This window comes from Corvus brachyrhynchos, unplaced genomic scaffold (genome assembly GCF_000691975.1).
Source record: "Corvus brachyrhynchos isolate BGI_N302 unplaced genomic scaffold, ASM69197v1 scaffold116, whole genome shotgun sequence".
Lineage (NCBI taxonomy): Eukaryota > Metazoa > Chordata > Aves > Passeriformes > Corvidae > Corvus > Corvus brachyrhynchos.
This window is the reverse complement of record NW_008240221.1, coordinates 6,862,125-6,869,134: the sequence shown is the minus strand read 5'-3', so window position 1 is coordinate 6,869,134 and position 7,010 is coordinate 6,862,125. Positions and strand designations below refer to the sequence as shown.

At 35.5% G+C, this 7,010-nt stretch overlaps 1 long non-coding RNA gene across 1 annotated transcript; it reads left to right on the top strand.

The window, feature by feature from the left end:
- The first annotated feature begins 1,024 nt into the window (after window positions 1-1,024).
- Window positions 1,025-5,716, top strand: LOC108449263. Its single transcript, XR_001865411.1, has 2 exons — window positions 1,025-1,948; window positions 5,268-5,716. It is a non-coding gene; the product is annotated as an uncharacterized LOC108449263 (long non-coding RNA).
- The last annotated feature ends 1,294 nt before the right edge of the window (window positions 5,717-7,010 follow it).

The following is a 7,010-nucleotide window of genomic DNA, read 5'->3' as shown; positions in this document are numbered from 1 at the left end:
TAGCTTTTTCCCTACCATTTTCCTGTGGACCTCAGTGAAAAAATTCTGCACCTTCCCTCTATTCTAGTTCCTGCAGCTCTTTATATGGTTTTCAGTTTTCCTTATAACTAAGCTAGTCATTATTTTCTTGCTATAAAGTTAATGACTGCTTCATACCTGGCTTCCAGGGGGTGTAGTAAACAATCATTATTATCTCACTTTATGAATGCATGGAAGAGGCAGGATGACATCAATGCATTCCTTTATGAAGATATTGAGACTTACAGCACCAGTTGATTTTAATGACACTGTACCTGCACTTAGCTATGAAATAAAACATGCAGAAGTGCCAGCATCAGTCTCCAGTTCCTTTACTGTGTCCACAGTTAGTAACTCATATAAAGATTAGCTATTTAGGTAGGAATAAGAACAAATAAACAACAAAAAAATCTTTTTACATGAATAAAATTTTATAGTCAAAGTCATTGTTGAAATGCTACAGATACTCAAAGTGCAATTGAATTTTAAAAAGTGATTAAGCCAATTTATGGTGCCAAAGTCCTCAAGGGTTATTAAATTTAAAAAAGGAAAAATATTAGTCTCTACTTAAAGTGCAATTTGTCAGAAATTGGGTACTTTGGGTGTATCACCAATACTCATGCTATTCTTCTGCCACTTGACTGACCACTTTCAAAAACATAGTCCAGACTCTAGAAATTTGTCTGATCAAGGATTTGTGTTCTTATCTCCTTATGTACATTCATATCTGTAAAAGTAACACATTTAAATATGGTTTTTGTACTATGCTGCATGACATTCCTTTCCAAGACCTATAATTTTTGTTCTAAATATAACTGAACTAATGATATACTCACGTTTCAAGAGTTTGAGTACTTTAACTAAATGCAAATTTTATATATATATATATATATACACACACACACACACACACTCTCATACATATAAATGTGAAGGATATATATTGATATCAGTGTTGATAGATATATAAAAAACTCTTTCCAATCAATTTTTGTAATAAAATGAGTTATAGTAGTTATAAAATATTCTCACTGAGTCATAAAAATATATGCTATGCATCTCAAATTGTTTATTGACACCATATTCAATAATTCTATTTTGATTTTCTAGAGTGAAAAGCTTTGGATCAAATAAAGTTATTCAGCCAGTATTTTAGTTATCAGACAGAAAAAAAAGGGACAACATTCTTCTTAAACATTGTAGGTATAAATTCCATATGCTTTTTGTATATGCACAAATTATAGAGGGTTTAAATAATTATATATCTGGGTAGATCTTCCAGTCCTTTCCTGAATGCTAAGGAAAAGTCAGGATATTGCTATACACATTAAATCTCAGACAAATATTTCTCCTCATGACATTTCAGCTTTAAAAGTATGGATATTCTCACTAAAAATATATATAAAAATTAATTTAACAGTTTGACCCAAAGGCAATTTAATGAGAACTTCTGTAGCAACATGTACCAGCTATAAATTATTTGAAAAGCAATTTATAAAAGTGACAGGAGTGTACACATATGTAGATTCTCCAGCTGTTAGTCTTTGCTGAAAAATAAGAAGTTTAAGACAGAATTCTTTGTTAAAATATTTTAAAAAATAGTTTCTATACCACACTATATAGTTAAGAAAGCCACAGAAATCTTTTGCTTATGTTTTTTTTTCTGGTGCCTAAGAATTCAAAATTTTGATTAGAAGAATTTGACAGAGTTTTCATTTTTGTTTCTCTATCTTTCTTATATCCTCCCAGGGCCATGACTTTTTTGCAAATGTTGAACATCTTCAATCTGGATTAATTTTGGATCATACACCATATCAGAATGTGGTCTTTCAGGGCTCTTATTTATCCCAATCACAATTTTCAAAGCTTATCTAGAGTCCTGGATTAACTACCTGGATGTTACCTGAACAGGAATACTTTCAATGTCGCAGTAAGTGCCTTTTTATCTATTTTAACTCATCATAAAAAAGGTGTTGACTTTAAGAACCAAACCAAATGTACAAGCCTTTAGAGATCTAAGATTACTTAATAATTAGGATTAACTGAAATTACTTAACACATCCTGGAAGAGAAAACAACTGTTGCCACATAAACACAAGCCTGTAAAGATCAATAGTCCCTTAAAATAGACCCTGCTGAATAACAGTCCTTAATTTGATATTTAAAACAAACCTATTTTTTTCCCCCATGTTGACCACTTTCATTTTTTAAAATCATACCTTGGAAAAAATCCTTCTCTAGTAAGAAATGCTTCCTTTTTTCCATCCTAAATGACAGTGTTAGAAGTAAGTGATCTCAGAGGCTTTCTGTGAAGGACTTCAATTGAGTTGGGCATCTGGCCTTTATCCAAGATCTGAGGAAGAATTTGAAGAGCATTACTGTGCAATTCTTTCGTACTGGTAACGACTTTGGCTGTGCATGTGTCTGAAGTGAACAATATGGAACACATATCATGTTTCACTTTCCAGCCTGGGGAGAGAAGATGCTTCCTCCTGGCTGGGCGAACCACAGGCACATTGCTGAGGCTTCTCATTAAGCTGAATTAAAATGTTGCCTTAAACATAAACATTCATGTTTATATCCGGATCATTTGTGGCAATTACCTTTTTTTGGCCATTTCTGTAAAACAGGAACAAAGGTTTTTAAAACACTTCTAATTAAATAATTGTTTTCAATAATTTGTACTAAATATTTATTCATTTATTTTAAATATCTTATGTGTCCACATCCATTTTTGTATTAGCTATTTTAAACTCACACATAAATAGACTTCAGATCTACAAAAACTGTATGCGTACCTGCTGCTATATGCAATACAAGTTCTGCCTAGATAAAAAAAATCTAAATCCAGATAGACTTCATAATCACAGCTGACTATGACTTCCTTCTGTTGTTAAAGGATTTAGTCATAAGCTAAATTTTTAACCCTGTTAATCTTAAAGACCTATCATTTTCCCTAGTAAATGCTCCATTATTTGGAATAAGTATTTTAGAGATATAAAAATTGGAAAAACCTAGCCCAAAATAACTTTGTAGTCATATTTCATCCAGAATGAATGTTAGCCCTAAGCAAAATGAGCAGAGGACAGAAACTGGACCTGCTTGTATAGTATTTCACAAAATATAGTTCTCATTCCTTTTTGCAAATAAAAAACCCAATAAAAATTAATGAAGGTTAGAAAAACTATTCCCACTCAGATTTTCACTGTCTCTTCCTTTTCCCTCCCATTCCTTAAATAAAATAATGTATATGTTTATTAATAGATAGACGTTAAGTGATTTTTTTTCCCAAGAAATATTGAATGAAAACATGAAGTTCAAGTAATGAAAGAGAACTCTGTAATGGCAGCCGTGTGTAAACAGAATGGCAGGAGTTTCAAAGCATGACGTTTTCCTTGATTTACTCATTTAAAATAGATGCCACAGGACAGGGACATTTAGTTCTTCATGCATTGTAGTGAGTTCTCAGCTTTATTACTGCAGCATATTAACTTCTCTAGTTTTAGCCATTATCTCCTTACAAAAAGCCTTTGATGATGGGCACAAAGCAGGCTCACCTGTAGAACAGAGTGGCATTACTGAGATAAAACCATGCTGAAACTAAATCTGTAAAATACCATTGAACTGTAGCTGTTTCCATAATTGGAGCAAAGTATGAGGTGAACATCTCTCTTATGCAATTTTCCTATTGCTCAAACCCAGGGTTCTAGGAACTTATATGAAAGATTCCTTTCAAGCTATAGATTAACTAAAACTAATTGATTCCCAAAGAAGAAATTAACTCCATGGTTCCGGTTTATGCAATTTCTGATTCTTGGTATAATTGTTAGGTTTTACTTCTTGATCAGTAAATTAAGCTAGGAAAAGTTGTAACACAGTTTGAGGAAGAAGTTTTAGGCAGTGAGCAGTTCCCTTTTGAAAATAACCCATCCTCGTCCCCTGTACAAGAGAGGATAGGAGAAGGACAGGATTAATCTGATTATTCCTTTCTCTTCAAAGCCTTTAAAAGATAAATAATTAGAAATGCAAAATTTTATCTGTACAGGGAATGTGTATGATGGGAGGCAGTGAGCCCAAATCCATAAAGAATTATGAGGTAAATATTGGACTGTCACTGGAGTTGATGTGGTGTTCACAATACTTTCATTTAATTGTGCATACACTTCATTATGTTAGATATTACAAATGGCCCAAATCCCATGACCAGAAATATTAAGGAACAAACAGATACATTCAGAGTGGACAAACTCACAATAAAGACAGAAAAGTAAAACAATCCACTAAGAACAAACAACAAAGGATGAATGTGGGAGAACTAGAGAGAGAGTTAATTAAAGAGTTGAGACATGACAGTGAAGCATATACAGTACATACAGAAAAGAATGGGAAAAGGAAAAGAGCCTGACAGACCATCAGGGCATCAATCAAAGCATGTGGTAGCACAGGAAGCAAACAAGAGTGTTAGGAAAACCAGTTCATACTGAATGCATTGTTGAGATTAAGCTGCTAAAAATGGTGAATAATGGAGTTGAAAATACATTTCAATCAGGACTGGCGGAAATAACCAGAGACATGGCTAAATGAATATGGTAAAAAAAAGCAGTACAAGGGGGACACTGCTTCTGAACTACTGATGTTAAACTTTTAAGTGAGAAGTAAGATGGTAAAAAGAATAGTGTAGCACTTTTTAGTGACTTTTACAAGTAAAATAACATATAGTGTTTTCTGTTTATGAACTAGCCATGAAAAGTAGAAACTTATTTGTACAGAATAAAGCTTTCATTTCACTAGTTGCTTTCTGCCTTGTTGCATCTGTAAAGGTTTCTTTGTTCCCCAAAAAAAGTCAAACACAAATAGGATCATAAATAATTGCACTAACTACCTTTAAAGTTAATTTTTAAGGGAGATAAATTACAATCCTTATTCCTACTATAAAGTCGTCATATTTTCACGCTACTCAGGAAACTCAGGTGACTAAAACCAGGAATTGAACAAAAGGACTGTAATATGGGTTAAATAAGAAACTCTACGTGTGCTGGACATCATTAGCAAACGCACTTTGTCTTAACAGATGCTTTACAGGGACATGGCCTGTCCTGGCTGCAGAAAGGGGTAGGGCCTAGAACTGTGTGGGCATGGCTTAATTGCTATTCTATACTGTCCACATCATCGCTGGGGGTGTGGGCTCAGGGGAAGAAAAATGTGACTCTACACCACAGGTGCATAATTTTGTTCCCTTTCTTCCTCAGGGAAGTTGCCAGGACCAACACTGAAGTCTGTTCCTCTCCCACTGCTGCCCATCCCTTCTCAGCTCACAGAAGATCACAGCTTAGACCGAGCAGAGCTGAGTGGAGCTGAAAGGAGCCAAGCCCAGAGGAGCAGAGTGGTTGCAATGAGGATAATCTGTTTTTCTGGGGAGGTGTTCTTCGTTGTTTTTGTTGTCTCAGGCTCAGGGAATGCCAACTTCAGAGAGCACTCACCATCTTGTCTTTGTCTTGGGAATAACTGCATGGCACTGGCGAGGTGCGGGAATGGCTGCTATCTTGGTTTTTGTCTCGTCAGCCATGCAGAACTGAGTCAAGGTGGTGAACACCTTTTTGTCTGTAAATCATCATCTCTTTTGTTATTAATATTGTTGCTTCTACTGGGCATTTCTTATTCCATTTCTGTTTGTTTTCAATAAATTATCGTCTCAAGCCATGGTCTCTGCCTTTGTCCCTCTCTCACCGGATGGAGGGCATAGGGAAGGGGAGCAGCTTCTTTTGAGTTTAATTCCCAGCTGGTTTTAAACCACCTCATGGTCCAATTCTGGTATTTACTGCAATCAAATTTTCTATTAAAATGTTCAATTTTCTAGCTGTACTGCTAAAGTAAGATTAAGTTTCTTAGTTGACATACGACTTTTAGCAAGTGCCATCAACACAGCCCTGTAAGCCTCTCTATTTCTTTGTGCAGGAAAATCTGTAGACAAGTTGCAATTACATTGTCGAGGCATCTGAAGTTAGCTTGTTTATAGATAAGACCACAATTACAGAGGAAGTGTTACGACTCAGTACTGTCCTACATCCTTCTGATGGATGAATCAGAAATTACCAAGCACTGCTGCAAGCTAGTGCTGGCAAATTTCATATCTGGCGGGTGACAAAGAACTCTCTAGTTTTGCCTTAACCTGCAGCTGTAGTATTTTGAGCAGTGATGTCAGCCGATCACACAGGTTAAACAGCCTTGCAATTGCCTGGGCCTTGCTTCATGGAGGACAGCTGCTGGTGATTTCTTTTTTGCCTTGAAACATCCTTAGTATCTCTGGGGGTTATTTGCCTCAGTTCTTTTCATGTGCAATACTGCTTTTGGTATCTGCCATATTCTAAACCACCCCATCCAGCCTCACAATAACACTGTAAGCAGAAGGGAAGAGTTTGTAGGGATAATTATGTCTTTTTTGTTACTAACTTTATTTTTGGTCATGTATGTAATGGTGCCAGAAATCAAGTTTTGGACTCTTAAGTATTGTCAAGAAACTGGAAAAAGGGGAAAAAATATATGAAGATTGCTTTTGCAAGTGTTCTTTTTGCTTTTCAGTGGCAAGGATAACTGTTTTCAGGAAAAACAAAAGTCTCTATGCACAAGAATGGATTTAGATGGATCTTATGTAAAAATGCATTGGGTGGATGCCAGGCAGAATGATTACCTGATTTTGTACCTCTGCCCTATCAGAGAACTCTCTGTGCAGGAAGAGCAGAAAAGAATCATGGACACTGTGGCTGGCAGATAAGACTTTATTTTCCAGTGTGTTGCTTCAGCAAAATGTAACTGCCATTCTTCAGTGAATTTAAATGAGAATGAACATATGAACCTTTATAGGTCCCAATAAGCTGTAGCCTGTTGCTGCTACTGCACTTTGAATCTTCTGTGAATATGCACAGTATGGAAAGAACTTTTATAAACCTAGAAAAAAATCCAGCGAGAGGGATTAGAGGCTGTGACATATGAGA